General features: G+C 41.2%; 1 pseudogene; it reads right to left on the bottom strand.

Annotated features, from left to right (window-relative positions):
* Positions 1–708: 708 nt before the first annotated feature.
* The window catches only part of LOC132616893 (large ribosomal subunit protein eL13y-like), a 37,735-nt pseudogene continuing 20,281 nt past the window's right edge, over positions 709–18,162 (bottom strand).

Below are 18,162 nucleotides of genomic sequence, written 5' to 3'. Positions count from 1 at the left end.
ATTTTTTATGAGATAAGTGTGCCGTAGATGATTACTTTCTAATTTCAGATTACAAAATTCACTTATTATGAACAATCGCTTCTAATAACCTTATAATTAGCCTTATTGTCTAAAATTTAAATTCTAATACAAATAGTTATGCAATAGAGATTGTACAGTATTTGTAACTACATCCCATGAATTATTCACTTGTTTGGATAATGCTTGATGTTAGTCAATTTCCATTTCCATTACTGGTCAACCTGGTATATATGAACCAATCCCCTAATTCATTATCAACATTGTCAATAAAAAAAAAAAACAATAATAACTGGTATATATGCTTTTGTGCGTTGGAGATCAAGTTTAGCACGATCCAAATAGTCCTACGTCCAAGGGGTATTTGCAAAATTGACAACTTTTAAAACTGTTCTTTATAACATGGTCACAAGTTTCATATATGATCATCATATTCTAAAGAATACGGGTGGCATCAATTGGTTTGATTCGATTTTTTAAAAGTTTAGTTCTGTTTTTCGGTTTGTCAATATTGACAACTGAAACCGAACTGTAACAATTTTCATTTGGTTCGGTTTTCTTCGTATTCGCTTCGTCTTTGTCGGTTTTGAAAAGAGTATACAGATAATAATGGAATACTGGTATTGTCACTCCCACGTCAATTGTATATACTGGACAGACGATGCATTTTTTTTAATCACAAACAAAACAAAATCCTTGAAAAAAAACATAAAGTTCCTCAAAATGATTTTATGAGTAAATCTTCATCACAAGGTCTACCAGAAAGTTGATAACGCTTAACAGACTACAGAACACTCTACATTGCTCACTTCTGTTCCTTTTCAGCTTCAGCTGCCCTCTTCTGCCTGACTCCGACATGTCGGGCATTTGTAAGCTCAATTTCGCAGCTTGTCATAGGCATTGAATGATTTCATCTCATCTGTGACCTTCACAAGTTCAACAGCTGGTCGCTCCCTAGTAATGGGCATGTACGAACCTTGGACATGGGTGGCAGTAGCAACTTCCTCTGCACTACCATCACCAGCTTTGACCTTCTTGGAACGCCTTGGGAGGATAACTAGCTTAGCCTTGTAACTCTCGAGCCTCTGGACATTAGTTTGGAAACCTTCCAGGGATCTGATCCTGCGGCGATGATCAACAACAATGCCTACGGTTGGTGCTAGTTTTTTGGGAATACCAGCTGCCTTCAGTTCTTCAAGAGAAAATCCCCTGCCAGTACTGACTTTCATGTTGTATTTAAGTGTTTGTCCACGAACAATAGGTCGAAGGGATCCAGCGGTTGGCCTAGGGAAGATCTTCACAACCTTCTGCTGCCTAGCATTACGCCTCCTTTTTTCCAGCAGGTTGGTTGGACCATGTCCTTACATAGTTCTGCCAATGCTTCTTGAACTGCCCATTCGGAATAACATTGTTGTGCTTCATGTTCTGGAGCCAATGGAAGAACAAGGCCGGGCAGACAATGCATACATAGGTAGATATTACATTACCGAAAATTACATACAATTGAGGGGAGCTAAACCTGAACTCTTGATACAGTGAAAGATTGATCTTTCTCCATCTTCATACAATATGTTACATGATATATACTTTTTGTTTATGGGAGAGATCTCCTATTTACACGTTGACATTGTACATCATGACTATTTATTTTACTATATAATTAACTTACAAAATCTAAAGAAAGATATGAAGTTACAGCTTCAGAATTGTGTTTTCAATAACTATTCATAAAGGATAAATTCACAAGATTCTTCCCTTTCCTGATAATGCTCCTCCAATGATAGCTCAATAACTTTGAGATTTTTTTTTCCGAAATAAAAAACCAACACTAAGAGTGGAACAGTCCATGTCTCAATCAATCCAATCCTCTTCCTTTATGCTCTAAAGTTCATATGTCATTCCTACTTTTAGCATGTGCTAGTGGGGGATACATAAAACCTTGTTGCTTTGCCTTATGTTCATCTTCAAGAAGTGTAAGTATAATTTATTTTCACTTTCTTGGCTATACCAGACCCCTCGCTTCCAATCACTTCATGTTTCCCTACCAAATGAACTACCACATGTTGATAGGCTCTGTCCGGCATTTCAAGTTCTCTTTCTGCTAATGATTCTTACTCTTTTTGTTCCCGTATGAACTCCTTGAGCATCTCCACTAGTGATCCTCCAAATGGCTCTTGTTTGTTACGCATATCATATGTCACCACACATTGAAAAAACACACAAATCAGGGGGTTGTGCTTGATTGAAGATGAATCTTTTTTGTGTTGGAACTTCGCTAATAGAAAGTGACTTGAAGGGCACAAACAAAAGGATAGAGTGCAAGGCAGGCATATTTGTTAGATAGTGCTTGAAGATTGGTGGAATACCATCGACCTAATATGAATATAAGATAGCAAATCCTGGTAGGCGATAGGAATTCCTCCTAGCCACTATTTCTTCCACATTGTTGAGAGAATTACCCTGGTCTAGCTCCAAGTAATGGTTCTATGTACACATAATTTCAAACTTACATAACAGACATAAGGAACACGCCAAATCAAGTTTCATATAAGCCCCTTGATTGAACTTTTACAGCACGAAGCTAAAGTAGATTAAACTCGGTCACACCAATGACTAGATAATAAGCCATCACAATAAGAACGTGACTTTCCCGGATCAGAATTACGGCTAATACAAGGAACAGTGACATTAAAGTCATCAGAAGCAAACTGTTATTTCTGTAATTAAAGGGCCAAAAAATTGATTTAATTTAAATATCAAATTTTTTCTTCAAGAAAAATAGTTAGAATGCAAGAAATGGTTGTACCATAAACATCGTTGATCTTTCTGGTAGTCCTGAATCCAAGAGTGACAACAACACAAGCCAACATAAGAAGGGGATTGATTTCAGGATTGTACACTTATCCTCTGTGCTTGTTCGATGTATGAACAATTTTAACACGGGAAAAGCATCCCTATTGAAGGGATTGCTGAATTATAGAGAAATGCTTGACTAACAATGATGGAGGCTAAACTCCACCACAAACGTTGGACAATATAGAGCGTGTCTGCTTGTGATGCTCTTGTATGACCAAGCAGATACCATATATTGACCAACATTTGTGGCAACAATTTTAACCTCCAAAATTACTAGTCAAGCAATGATCTCTGGGAAATTCTCGATAATTCAACAATTCTCTCCCGTGGGGATGCTTTCTTCATGCTAAGATTGCTTATACATTGAATAACCACCGAGGACAAGTGTACATCGGAGAAATCAATTACCTTCTTATGTTGGCCAGCGTTGCTATCACTTTTGGATTCAGGACTACCAAAAAGATCGGTGACGCTTATGGTACAACCTTTCTTGCATTATGACTATTTTTCCTCAAGAAAAAATTGATGTTTAAATTAAATAAATATTTTTGTCCTTAAATTCATGAAGAGCAGTTGTGCTTGTGATGACGTTAATGTCATTATTCCTTGTATTAGTCGTGGTTCTGATCTGGGAAATTTACATTCTTAGTGTGACAACCTATTGTCTGGTCATTGGCGTGATTGAGTTTATCTACTTCAACTCCGTGCTATACAAGTTCAATCAAGGGGGATATATGCAACTTGTTTTTGCCATGTTCCTTATGTCGATTATATATGTCTGGAATTACGTGTATAGAAAGACATATTACTTTGAGCTAGACCGGAGTATTTCTCTCAACAATGTGGAAGAAACGTTGGCTAGGACAAATTCTCATCACCTACCAGGACTTGTTATCTTCTATTCAGAATATGGTCCATAGCAGTCCACCGATCTTCAAGCACTACCTAACAAATGTGCCCGCTGTGCATTTTGTCCTTCTGTTTATGTCCTTCAAGTCACTTCCTATTAGCGAAGTTCCAACAAAAAAAAAGATTCATCCTCAATCGAGCGCAACCAGCTGATTTGTATGTTTTTATTGGGTAGTGACATATGGATATAACAATATCAGCAACAAGAGCCATTTGAGGCATTACTAGTGGAGAGGCTCAAGGAATTCATAGTGAACAAGAGGAAGAAGAATCAGTAGCAGAAAGAGAACTTAAAGTGCTGGACAGTCCAGCAAAACGCGATGGTTCATTTGGTAGGGGTGCACGACATGATAGTAAGAGAGGGATCTGGTATAGTCAAGAAAGTTGTAATAAATTATGCTTACAACTCTTTAAAGAGGAACATAAGGCAAAGCAATAAGATTTTTGATATTCCTCCCAAGCACATGCTAAAAATAGGAATGACATCAGAACTTTAAAGCATATAGGCAGAGGATTTGATCTTGTCTTATCTATTTGAGTGGATTTACTCAGACATGGACTATTCTACTCCTAGTGATGAGATGAAGTTTTGTTCATGGATTGTTCTGGAAATGGTATTGAAGATGTGACTAATTTTCTGTTCATATGTTGAAGTTTAGATGCTTTGTAACTTAGCTTCTTGGTGCAGATTAACTGATATGTATGATAAGGATTCAAATTTATTAGCTCTCTGCAGGTAAGACCATTGTTGTAATGGTTTTTATTTCGAAAAGAAAACTTCTCAAAGTTATAAGACTATCATTAGAGGAGCATTATCAGGGAAGGGAAGAATCTTATGAATCTATGCTTTATGAATAGTTATTTGGATCATAATTATGTAAGTTCTAACATCATATCATTCTTTAGAGTTTGTAAGTTAATTGTATAGTAAAAGAAATAGTGATGCTGCACAATATCAATTCAAGAGAGAAATGAAGTAGAAGAGGAATGTGTAGAAAACATATATGTTAAAATCGAGGATCTTGTAACTCACAAGACTACCAAGCCAATTTACTAGTGATTCTGGAGGTTCATAACCCGATGCAAGTCGATCAAGGAAGCAAAGTTCCTATTACATGAACTTTGGGTCTCCAATCTGCAAAAGTTGAACCATATAAAGTATGGTTTGTGATTTCTTAAAACAAGAATGCATCTAATAAGGCTTGTGAAATACAGAAATCTTGAAGAATAATTGTATAGCAGTAGTAAGAGTTAACTATCTAACTAATTTCCTGAAGCTAACTAACTACTGGACTGTTAGTTACTTAACAGAATTAACAGTATAAAGACCAAAATACCTATTTAGTCTAATCTAGTCTTTAAAAAGATATCTTTCCAAGACCTCTAATTAGTACATTGTCAAAGTTACCATTCGACAACTATGCTTCAAACAAAATGACACAGAGTTCAATAACTTTTCTCCTCCTTAAATACAATAAAATGTTACTTTTACATATCTGAAAGCAAAATATATTAGATAAAAGGTTTAAATGAGTTTGCACATATCTAACTATATTTCATGGGTCAAAAGCCACGTTGAATTGTGAGAAGAGCTTGAAATGAAGGAGGTTTTATAAAAGGGAAAGAGCCAGGTAAATGTCAATTATTTGGGCCCGCAACGAATGAATGAGGTTTGGGGGGGGGGGGGGGGGGGGGCTACGATCTACCATACTTGGAGGGCTCGAAATTGACAAACTGTTTCAAGATTAACGGTACATACTGTCACACCTCTTTTTCAATTCTCCGGTTAAGATGTTTTTAAAGAGTTTTTCCATTTAAAGTGACGGTATTGAAAAATGATTATTTATTTATTCAGAGTCGCCACTTGGAATTGAGTTTTGGTGTTCCAAGACACCTTTTGAATCCCTAATCAAAAGAAAATGACTCTTTATTTTTGGTCTGCGAAAATAAAAATCGGGTAAGTAATTCTGTTGACCGGGAAAGGTATGAGGCACCCCTTGAGTCCCGTGGTTCTAGCACAGTTGCTTTTATCGATTTATACTTGGCTAAAATTAATCTTGGCACTACAAAAAAACTACCATTTTGCGGGGGTTAAAAGTGCAAATTGCGAAGGTTTAAAACCCCCACTATTGGCTGTACCGGCTGTTTAGTAAACCCCTACAATTACGTTCGCCACAATTCAAATGCACTCAACTTGCAATGGTTTTTAGGAAAGCCCCGCAACTAATTTGGGTGGTAAATTAGTGGAAAAATAATGTGGAAATGCCTATTAAATAACAAGATATTAGGTAGAAACTACAAGGCAACCTCTGAAAGAATCTACACGTTTATCAATTTCGTAGACTGATAATACACTAATTAACCAAAGCATGATAAAAATGTATTGTTGCAAGAAGTTATGAAACCTTTGACCATAATTGAGAGTTAGAGCTTCAACTTACCTAGTAGAGTACATATAATGGAGAGAGAACATTGTTGTTTGTGTATCTCCTTTAATCTGCAGAAGCATGCAAGAATATGTAAGAATTTTCAGTACATTTCTAATGTAAAAACCATAGGAACAAATTTCTAATATTTACTAACAGAGCACGGCTTGAATGTTGTCTGATTTTGTTCAAGCTATGAAGATAGTCCTATACAAGAATTAATATTAAACTATGAAAATTTCTCTTTAACTGCGAACACACTAAGCAAACATATTTAGCATCACTAATAAAATTAGACTAAAACTAAGCAATGTTACCAAATTGGCTCTGCAGATATTTAAAAACTATATGCACCAAATGAAGAAAGTATGGTTCAACAAGGCATAAAGTGGCAGCAGGGTATGTACAAGGGGATTGGCTTAAACCGGCAGGAAAATATACAATACACAGTGGTTACCACTGATTGAGAGGCAAGTTTAGAGAAGCAGCTATGGTGGAGATGGATATGTAATAGAATGAACATACCCAAGCATAGTTGCATTGCTTGGTTAGCAAACCACCACAGGCTACTAACCAAAGATACACTGTTTAGGCATGGTAGTGCTCCGGATAATAAATGCATGATCTGTGGTACCCATGAAGAGACCATTCAACACCTATTCTTTGAATGTCAATACACTGCTGGATGTTTGAACGAGATACTACAATGGTTAGACTTGAGAATTCAGACCAGAGACATGAAGGGGCTGTGGAAAAGAATGGCTGGGCTCATAAAAGGAAGGAGATGCAGAGAGTTTGTGATGGCAGTTCTAACTCTAACTGCCCTGATCTATTTTATCTGGAGGGTGAGGAATGAAGCACTGTGGGAAGGAAGAATAATGATGCCAGGGAAGCTGTTAAGCAGGAGTGTAAGCTAAAAACTCAAGAAAGTTTGCACAGGAGAATAAATGGTCAGGAAAAGATGTGGATAGAAAACTTGTACCACAAAGAACTTAGCATAGATGGAAAAGGGGAATATATAGAACTGAGTGACAGACAGAGAAGACTTTGAATTATTTCTTTTCTTATGTGTACTGCTATTTGTACCGGGTACTTGATGGAAGCGCAATAAAAATATTTCTTGTTTAACCAAAAAAAAAAAGAAAGAAAGAAAGTATGGTTTGACTTCAATCTATAGATACTCCAGAAAAATACCCACCACCTGAATGCATATTGAGATTTCCCTTTGATACAGTCAATTCTTAAAGTTCCAGCATTAGAAGTTAAGTACTAACTATATAAGTGTGAGCTACATCAAGGATTCTTAGCTGGCGATTTTTGCTTGTTGTTCCTCTATCTGTAGTGTGTAAAATCTTCTCTGCTATAGCTCGCTACTCTAATATATACACTTGGGCTAATTAACAAGTTCAACATCAAATAATATATACATTCATGTTAGCGTCACTTCAGAACTCTAGTAAGATGGCAATCAGTAATGCATATAAATCAAGCAAAAAGAAGATCAGAATGAGAGAGACTTAGCTCTCACCAACTTAATTATATCAGGGCACTCAAAATTTGACAGTTATGTATACGGTAAAAACCGGGTATACGTTAAACCGGTGAGACCGAAGAAGAAAGGGACAGGAATGTGCATGAAGGCTCCCCTTCTGAACCGGGGGAACGCTTGGACCGGAGTAAAGGAAGGGCGTCATTTGGTCCGTTTCTTTCATGACCGGTTGTTCGAGGTTGTATGTCCGTTTGATCGTGGCCGGTAGTCCGGAAGAGCCGTTGCACATGAGTCACGCGTCGGTAGCGTCCTGCCATGGTCAACCACCAACCATGCGTGTGTCAGACAGTACGGCCAACCTAACCCACTCAGAGTTGTCCTTTCTCTTATTTTTTAATGATTTGTATTGTATGAGGCCCATAGAGGCAACACTATAAATAGAGCTCATCCCTCTCCTTTGAGGGGGTTGGCTTCTTCATTTTAAGAACACTTGTAATAGCAAAACATATATACAATCTCTCTCAAATATTAGATTCGGTCCACAACAGCCGTTTTCATTTCCATTGTATTTCTTTGATCAAGAATTATATGTCATTTAGCAAACTCTCACGCCCACAGCCAATCGCTAATCATTAATTGTTTTCCTACGAAACGTTCATACACTTCATTTCCCTATAACGTATATTGAGATCCGAACACATATCATATACCCACTCACAAATTCAATTGATTATCCAAATCCGGGGTAAACAGTTTGGCGCCCACCGTGGGGCTAGGATAATAGTGGCTTTTGGTCTTGATTTCTATCATAGTCATATTCATCAAAATCAAAAACATCTTCTGTCCGTCTCTGCTAGAACGGACCAAATGGCTGGCATCGAACAATCCGGTCACGTCAACAACACCGAGATTGTGGCGGAAAACTAAGGCAGCGGGCCACGAGGATTGCCAAATCCCGCTGACCCGAACCTCGTCGACTCGAGGGAGAGCCTCAACCGGCAAAACACCGTGGACCAAGAGAATGCCGCCCTATCGGCCACTGATCCTCTAAATACTCACAATTCTGTTACTTTGTCCCGGACATAGGGCCGGAGAGAACTGGATGCACCAAACGACAATGTTAACTTACGTTTGATTTTTGAAATGTTGCAGGAACAAAGAGCGGCAATCGCCGAGCAAGGAATCGCGATTGCCCGGTTGCAAAGCGGAAAAGATGAAACAGAGGTGGAGAAGACAAAGGGTGTTGCCGAAACCGGAAGGGATGAGGCACAAATGGTTGAGAGCAACGGCTCCGGAGCCGGTTCTTCTACCGAGGTTCTGAAGATGCTCGAAAATTTGGCAAAATGGGTAGACTCAACCGAAAAGAGGGTCGAAACATACAATTCTCGGGTTGACCAGATCCCAGGGGCTCCGCCTTTACTGAAGGGGTCGAATACGAAAAGGTACATCCAAAGGCCTTTTCCTCCGAGCGCAGCTCCGAAATTGATCCCAAAGAGGTTCAAAATGCCGGATATACAGAAATATGATGGCACAACGGACTCGCACGAGCACGTGACCTCATACACTTGTGCTATAAAAAGCAATGATATGGAGGAAGATGAAATTGAGTCGGTGTTGTTGAAAAAATTTGGGGAGACTTTGTCAAGGGGAGCATTGACGTGGTACGATCATCTGCCCGAGCATTCGATCACTTCTTTCGAAATGCTCGTCGATGCCTTCGTAAAAGCTCATGCCGGTGCCAAAAAGGTGTAGGCCCGCAAGGCGGACATCTTCCGTATAGCCCAAAGGGACGACGAGTTGCTCCGTGAATTTGTCAACCGGTTCCAAAGGGAACGAATGGAGCTCCCTCCGGTCCCCGAAGGATGGGCCGCTGTCACGACCTAACCCCGTAGGCCGTGACTAGTGCCCGATCTGGGCACCCAGACACATCTATCAGATGCTATCTCAGATTTTATTAACCGCATTCTAGTATATAGTAGAAGCCGACAAGACTATATATTAAATTTAGATAATTTCCAGAAAAAATTTCGGCAGAGTTTTCTTTGTTTTACGGACTATCCAATATACCCTGCGCACAGAAAATACCAACAAAGGCCACACAGGGCCAACAAAGCAACATTTAAACATATGCGGACCGGCCGCCGCGGCGAATCGGATCGCCCAAACACAACATATACACGCATTCATACAGGAAGACCCCCAACCCACAAACATGTCCACAGACCGACAGAATCATATGACGGGACAAGGCCCCGTCGTACCCCTGAGTGACATACATTTATACAATAGCAGGAGACTGTACCAAAAATATAGGCTCCGGATAAGAGAGCGCCTCAGAACAGCGGAATAAGATCCTAAGCGGGCGGATCAGCGAACCTGTCGTATGTACCTGCGCGGCATGAAAACGCAGCCCCCGAAGAAAGGGGGTCAGTACGAAATATGTAAAGCCTGAAGTAGAGAAACCAAAATCATAACCGGAAACAGAACGAACAGAAAGGAATGCAAAAATCCAGAATACCAAATGCATATTTCAAAACATAAGGAATGTGTACAGAAACATATGCCATATCATGTCTGGCCCCCGCCAAGGGACTCGGTAGACAGAACGTGGTCACCCTCCCGACGCTGGTGCCACAACACATAAGGATCAGAATAGGGGATAACCCCATAACATAGCATGTCATGTCAAATGGTCATATCAGATCATATCATATCATATCAAAATAGTGTACATGGCACAGCATACTCCACAACCCATGTACACGTATACCTGCCCCCTCACCATCGAGGCACGGCGAACAATGCAGAGGAATACGCTTGACAACATATCCTGGCCCGGGCTCAGTGAAGGAAACATTGAGACATCCACGAGTGGAGTAGTGAGAAACTAATGCAATATGAGACATAATACATTTTACAAGGACTCGATGGAGTATTCCGAACAACAACCGTATTAATGAAACCGCACGATAGTCACGGTGCGTATATTTCGGATAACAAAAATAGATTATGTGATAATAGTCTTCTTGGGATCATTTCCATATTCCAAAATAATTTATAAGACTTAATAGAATAACTTAAACAAGTGTCATTTAGTAGTCAGAAGAGTAGTTAAGACGTTTCCTTTAAAACTTCTCAAAATAGGTTAAAATGCAATAAGAGTGAAATCGAGCATAGTGGGCCCACCTCGGGTCAACTAAAGCGATAGGCTCAATTTACGTACATTAAGTCTATAGAGTCATCCCTGGAGATCTTCAAACAACCTCCTAACTTTCCAAGCAATTTGTGTAAACTTACCAAATTCTTTCAACAAAACGTACTTATAGGATTCAATTCTATTGAATGAAAAATGGACATTTTCAGATTTAGTTTGCTATAAACAGAATATCCCCCGAGGTTCAATTTCAAACCTAGTACATCTAGGACATGCCAAGAGAAAGAAAAGGATAGCTTTACATACCTGTCGACGACTATCCATGAATCCCTTTTGCCTCATTTCTCTTTTCGCCTATTTATATAAAAGTGACGTTATCGTTAGTAACTATATTTCCTAGTTCGCCACTCTATAGTTCATTCTTCTATAGGACCTACATTCCAGTCTATATATATGTTCTCACTTAAGTATTCTATTATCTAGCATTTTGGCAAAAATTCGGCAGCATTTCCCCTTATAGGTTCACCTATCCAAATTTCCAATTGTGTTCCTGTAGACACAGAAATACCAGCAACAATACATGGGCACACTTATACTTTCAATTCCTTCAATCCAATAAAAAAAAAGCGACAATATGATCGTATCAACACAATTCCAACTTTAACTTTCCAATCTTTTCGCCATATAGTTCGGGACAACAACAACTATAATTCTACTTAAAATTAACTATCATGCTTGATCAAAAATAACTCCTGCTCACGGCCCAAAACAGCAACATAACATTACCATTTACAATTTCTTGTGATCAACACTTATCTATCAAGTTTACAAAAATCGCAATAACTTGCAATTGTCCAACTCCAACCAAACAACAATAACACGTTTAGCAACATTGTCTATATAACCGCAAGAGACTATATTAATAGCATACTAACTCCTACAACAACCCATAACGACTTCAACTCCACTTTTTAACCATCGATGTCTTCATTCTTATTTTAGAGCCATGACAACAACAATCAACATTCAAACTAAATTAGCCCATCCATTTACATAAAACAGTCCACGGTTGGACTGTTTTTCCCACTTCCACATATATCATTTCTTTTACATCTTAACTCACATATTTAAAATGCAAACAATACACCACTATGTCCATAACAATCAACAACTAAAGTATCACATAAAACAGTCCATTAACTCCTTAAATCAACTCCTACACGGCTTCAACACAACCACATACAAAATTCCATAATTTTCATTCCTTTCAAACACACTACATCATTCAAACCATCCTTAATACATGTACAAGAAATTCAAACATTACTTCACATAAGCCCTTCACACGGCTAACTTTAAATTTCAACAACATTCAATACCAACATGCACCATTTTATACATATTCACAATGCATCCGACTCATTCTAAATGTAAAAGAAATAACCAATTCTTACCTTGGATACTTGACCCCAATTTGTGTCTTAAATATTTATACTTGTTCTTGCTTTTCCACCTCTATCTCCTTGTCTTCTCCTTAGAATTTTATTAAGCTACAAACTGATTTTTTTTTTTTTTAAAACCTCAATCTGGCCGTGAGAAGTCATGCATATGCTTTCTTGTTCTTGAAAGTTGATATCCAACAAATGCATTGGAAAATGTCATTTGCACTTTGCCTTATTCTATGTATATGGTTTCCCACCATGTTACACGTACACCCCCACTTGATGTTCAACATTCCACCTTGTTTTGTTAATTTTCAGATTTGATTCCCACCCCCCCCCCCCCTTTTTTTTTTTTATTCGGGTGGGGCCCACATGGCCCCTTAAGCTTAATTAATTAATGAAGTGATTTAAATTTTAATCCCACTTAATAATCTAATCATAGTTAATTTACCCCTAATCTCCAATAATATCTTTATACCAATAAAATTTATACACAATTTATGTTTTAATTAAAATTGAAAATTAACGATTTCTATTTCGTATCCGAAAATAATTCCGCCTTTAACTTGAGTCGATTTTCTTGCGGATAATTCGTCGTATAAATGTACGGGGTATAACAGCCGCACAGGCTTTCACAAAGGGGCTCAATGTCCGAAGCTCGACGGCTTCGTTCAAATTGAAGGAGAGCCTGCTGGAGTACGAGGCCGTGACATGGGCTGATGTCCATAACAGATACGAGTCAAAGATTCGGGTGGAGGATGATCAATTCGAGCTTCCCCCGGGGCCGATTAATACGAGCAGGAATTTTGAGAAACCAAAGAAAGGTTACGAAATGAAGACCGAATCGTCAAAGGAAAGGTATCGGCCATACTCCTATCCGGAGAAGCCAAGTTTTAGGTCGGAAAAATCGAGAGAGAGCCCAAGCCATTTCTCCGGTCGGGGAAACAAACGGGTCGAGCGCCCGTCGAACAGTCGGGGTCTCTCATTCAGGAGCGATGCCGGAAGCTCTGCCGGCAACAAGGACTTACCAAAGATATCGGAGTACAACTTCAACGTCAATACCTCGGGCCTAATCTCAGCCATTGGTCGGGTTCCGGATGTAAAATGGCCAAGACCTCTAAGGTCGGACCTGGGCCAACGGGACCCGAGCATGGTATGTGAATACCACGGAACCCATGGTCACAGAACCGAGGATTATCGCCAGTTGAGAGAGGAGGTAGCCCGGTTGCTGAAGAATGGCCATCTCCGAGAGCTGCTGAGTGAACGAGCCAAAAGTCACTACAAGGAAAGGGAGACCCATCGAAGGACCGAGCCGGAGGAACCCCAACATACGATCAACATGATAGTTGGTGCCACCGATGAACCTCGAGGGCCCGTAATGAAACGGGTCAAGGTCTCTGTTGTTCGTGAGAAGCGCAGCCGGGATTATGTACCCAAGGGCTCTATCTCTTTCAGCAACGAGGACGCGGAGGGCATCATTCAACCGCACAATGATGCATTGGTAATCTCTACACTTATCTTTAAAACTAAGGTTAAACGTATTTTGATTGACCCAGGTAGCTCAGCCAACATCATCCGGTGGAGAGTGATCGAACAGCTAGGGCTGCTCGACCAGATCATACCGGTAGCCCGTGTACTCATCGGGTTCAACATGGCAAGCGAAACCACAAAGGGGGAAATCTCATTGTCGATAAACATCGATGGCACCATCCAGCAAATGGTGTTCTATGTACTAGAAGGGGACATGAAGTACAACGCGTTGCTTGGTAGACCCTGGATACATAGCATGAGGGTCGTGCCTCAACGTTACACCAGCTGCTGAAATTTCCGACCCCGTAGGGAATAAAGGTAATCCGAGGTGAACAGCCCGCTGCTAGGGAGATGTTCACAGTAGAGGAGGCAATTCCCCTCAGCTTGAGAAATCGGATCGCAGTAAAGAGGACTCAACCGGAGGACAAGACGCCAAATAGCAATCAAAGCACTCGGGTATGGACCGGGAATATGAAGAGGATGATTTTAACGTACCCAAATCATTCGTTATGCCAGATGACTCGGATGCAACCGGGTCGACAGTGGAAGAACTGGAGCAGGTCATCTTGTTCGAGTACTTACCGGACAGAAAGGTACACCTGGGCACGGGATTGACCCCGGAGCTCAGGGATAAGTTAATTAAATTTCTTCGAGCTAACGCAGATTGCTTCGCATGGTCCCATATAGATAGGACAGGTATATCACCAGAAGTAGCTGCTCACAAGCTCAGTTTAGACGGGAGATTTCCCCCGGCGAAGCAGAAGAGAAGGCCCATGGCGGAGGCTAAACACGCCTTCGGGAAGGATGAGGTAACAAAGATTTTAAAAATAGGTTCTTTCCGGGAGGTCAAGTATCCGGACTGGCTAGCTAACGTGGTAGTGGTGCCCAAAAAAGGTAATAAATTTCAAATGTGTGTTGATTACATAGATTTAAATAAGGCATGCCCGAAGGATTCATTTCCATTACCCCACATCGATAGAATGATGATGCGACGGCCGGGCATGAGATGTTGAGTTTTCTCGATGCCTACTCCAGGTATAACCAAATTCGGATGCACCCGGAGGATCAAGAGAAAACATCTTTCATCTCCCGACATGGGACTTACTGTTATAATGTCAGCCTTTCGGACTGAAAAATTCCGGTGTAACTTACCAACGCCTAGTTAATGGGATGTTCGAAGAACAAATAGGAAAAACAATAGAAGTTTATGTTGACGACATGGTTGTTAAGAGGACCATTTAAAGCATTTGCAGGAAACCTTCGATGTGCTCCGCAAGTACAACATGAAGCTCAACCCGGAAAAGTGTGCCTTTGGAGTAAGGTCCGGTAAATTTTTGGGTTTCATGGTGTCAAACCGGGGAATTGAAATCAACCCGGACAAGATCAAGGCCATCAAGGATATCGAGGTGGTGAATAACATAAAAGGGGTACAGAGGCTCACCGGAAGGATAGCGGCGCTGAGTCGCTTCATATCGAGGTCCTCGGACAAGAGTCATCGTTTCTTCTCCCTGCTAAGGAAGAAGAACGACTTCGTTTAGACACCGGAGTGCCAAAAAGCTTTGCAAGAATTAAAGAAGTACTTGTCTAGCCCCCCGCTGCTACACACACCGAAAGCGGACGAGCCGCTTTTTCTTTACCTTGCTGTCTCCGAGGTAGAGGTAAGTGGCATTTTGGTCTGAGAAGAATCAGGTACGCAATTCCCTATCTATTATGTGAATAGAACTTTGGGGGATGCGGAAACCCGGTATCCCCATTTGGAAAAGTTGGCATTGGCACTAGTGAGTGCTTCTAGAAAGCTCAAGCCCTACTTTCAGTGTCATCCGATATGTGTAGTAACTACTTACCCCCTAAAAAACATCATGCATAAACCGGAGTTATCGGGTAGACTGACCAAATGGGCAGTCGAAATTAGCGGGTATGATATCGAGTACAAACCTCGAACGACCATTAAGTCCCAGATCTTAGCCGATTTTGTGGCAGATTTTGCCCCGGCTATGATCCCCAATGTTGAGAAAGAGCTTCTGTTGACCTCGGGGAAAGACCTGGGTATTTGGTCGTTATATACGGACGGAGCCTCGATCTCAAAGGTTCCGGGCTGGGAATCGTCCTCCGGACCCCAGCCGGGGAGGCCGTTCGACAGTCTATTAGAACCATTAAATTGACTAACAATGAAGCTGAGTATGAGGCTATGATTGCAGGTTTGGAGTTGGCCCGAAGTATGGGGGCCGAAATAATCGAAGCAAAGTGCGATTCGCTCTTAGTTGTGAACTAGGTGAACGGCGTCTTCAAGGTCAAGGACGAACGGATGCAGAGGTACCTTGAAAAAATCCTAGTGATATTACACCGGTTTAAAGAATGGACCATGCAGCATATACCGAAGGAGCAAAACAGCGAAGCCGATGCATTGGCAAACCTGGGGTCCTCGGTCGAGGGCGAAGAAATCAACCCCGGGACCACGATGCACTTGTTAAACTCAGCAATAGAAAATGGACATGCCGATACAAACACGATGGGTTTAACTTGGGATTGGCGCAATAAGTACGTCGACTACTTGCGTGATGGAAAGCTCCCGAGCGACCCGAAAGAATCACGGTCATTAAGGACCAAAGCTGCGCGGTTCTGCTTGGTAGACGGCCAATTATATCGACAATCTTTCCTCGGCCCCCTGGCTAAGTGTTTAGGCCCCGGTGAAACAGAGTATGTGATGAGAGAGGTGCACGAAGGAACTTGTGGCAACCACTCCGGTGCCGAGGCTCTAGTCCGAAAGATCATCAGGGCCGGTTATTATTGAAACCGGATGGACGAAGACTCGAAAAATTTTGTCCGAAAATGTGACGGGTGTCAGAAACATGCTCCGACGATTCACCAGCCCGGAGAGCTGCTGCATTCGGTGGTCTCACCTTGGCCTTTCATGAAGTGGGGAATGGACATTGTGGGTCCATTACCCTGGGCGCCAGGTAAAGCTCGTTTCATTCTGTTTATGACTGATTATTTCTCTAAGTGGGTGGAAGCGCAGACCTTTGAGAAAATCAGAGAAAAGGAAGTCATTGACTTCATATGGGATCACATCATCTGTCGTTTCGGCATCCCTGCCGAGATAACTTGTGATAACGGACCTCAGTTCGTGGGTAGCAAGGTCAACAATTTTCTCGAGGGATTGAAAATCAAGAAAATTGTGTCGACCCCATATCACCCGTGTGCAAACGGACAGGCGGAATCCACGAACAAAACCATAATTCAAAATCTGAGGAAAAGACTTGAAGCGTCAAAACATCACTGGAGGGAAATATTACCGGAGGTGCTGTGGGCTTACAGAACCACATCGAAATTGAGCACGGGGGAAACCCCTTTCTCGTTGGTCTACGGGGTCGAAGCTCTTATTCCCGTGGAAGTTGGCGAACCGACTCTCCAGTTCAAATATACCACCGAGGAATCAAATGAGTTGGCCATGGCCATGAAACTCGACCTCACAGATGAACTTCGCGAAAACGCGTTGGTCCGTATTGCGGCCTAGAAACACAGAATGGAAAGGTACTACAATCAAAGAGCCAATTTTTGACATTTCCAAGTCGGGGACTTGGTGCTTCAAAAAGTTACCTTGCACACCAAGAATCCCAATGAAGGAAAACTGGGTCCGAATTGGGAAGGGCCGTACAAGATAACCGGGATAACGAGCAAAGGATCGTACCAGTTGGAATCCATGGAAGGGCAACACTTACGCAATAACCGGAATGTGGCTCATCTGAAAAGATACTACTGCTAAGGTTTGGACTCCTCATGCTCTCCTATTAACCTTTCTCTTTTGCAGGAAATTGAGAACATCATGAAGTTAGAACTCAGGTCTGAAAACACGTGTTGCACTCTTTTCCTTAGTACGGTTTTGTCCCAAAAAGGGTTTTCCGATAAGGTTTTTAATGAGGCAACAAGTACAACGTGTTACTTCACAAAGATAAGGGACCAATACCCGACAACCCGAGGTCACACCCGCCGAGTGGGGACTTAATAGCACTCACCCGACCTTGCAGCTCGGATAAGTGCTAGGGGAATACTATGCCCACATCGAAGATTACCCCGGTCAAAGAGAGACGGGGAAACTCAACACTTGCTACGGCAAAACAAAGGCCCGGCCATCGGCCATAGCCTTCGATGGAAGGACCAAACGATCATAACGAATCGTGTCCCATTTAGCATTTGCCACGGCAAAACAAAGGCCCGGCCATCGGCCATAGCCTTCGATGTAAGGACCAAACGATCATAACGGATCGTGTCCCATTTAGTATTGGCTACGGCAAAGGCAGAAAGAAACAAAATACTCATGTATACAAACACTTTGCAATG

This window comes from Lycium barbarum, chromosome 11, assembly GCF_019175385.1.
Source record: "Lycium barbarum isolate Lr01 chromosome 11, ASM1917538v2, whole genome shotgun sequence".
In the NCBI taxonomy this organism is placed as follows: domain Eukaryota; kingdom Viridiplantae; phylum Streptophyta; class Magnoliopsida; order Solanales; family Solanaceae; genus Lycium; species Lycium barbarum.
Note: the sequence above shows the minus strand (reverse complement) of the source record. Positions and strands in the feature narration are given on the sequence as shown.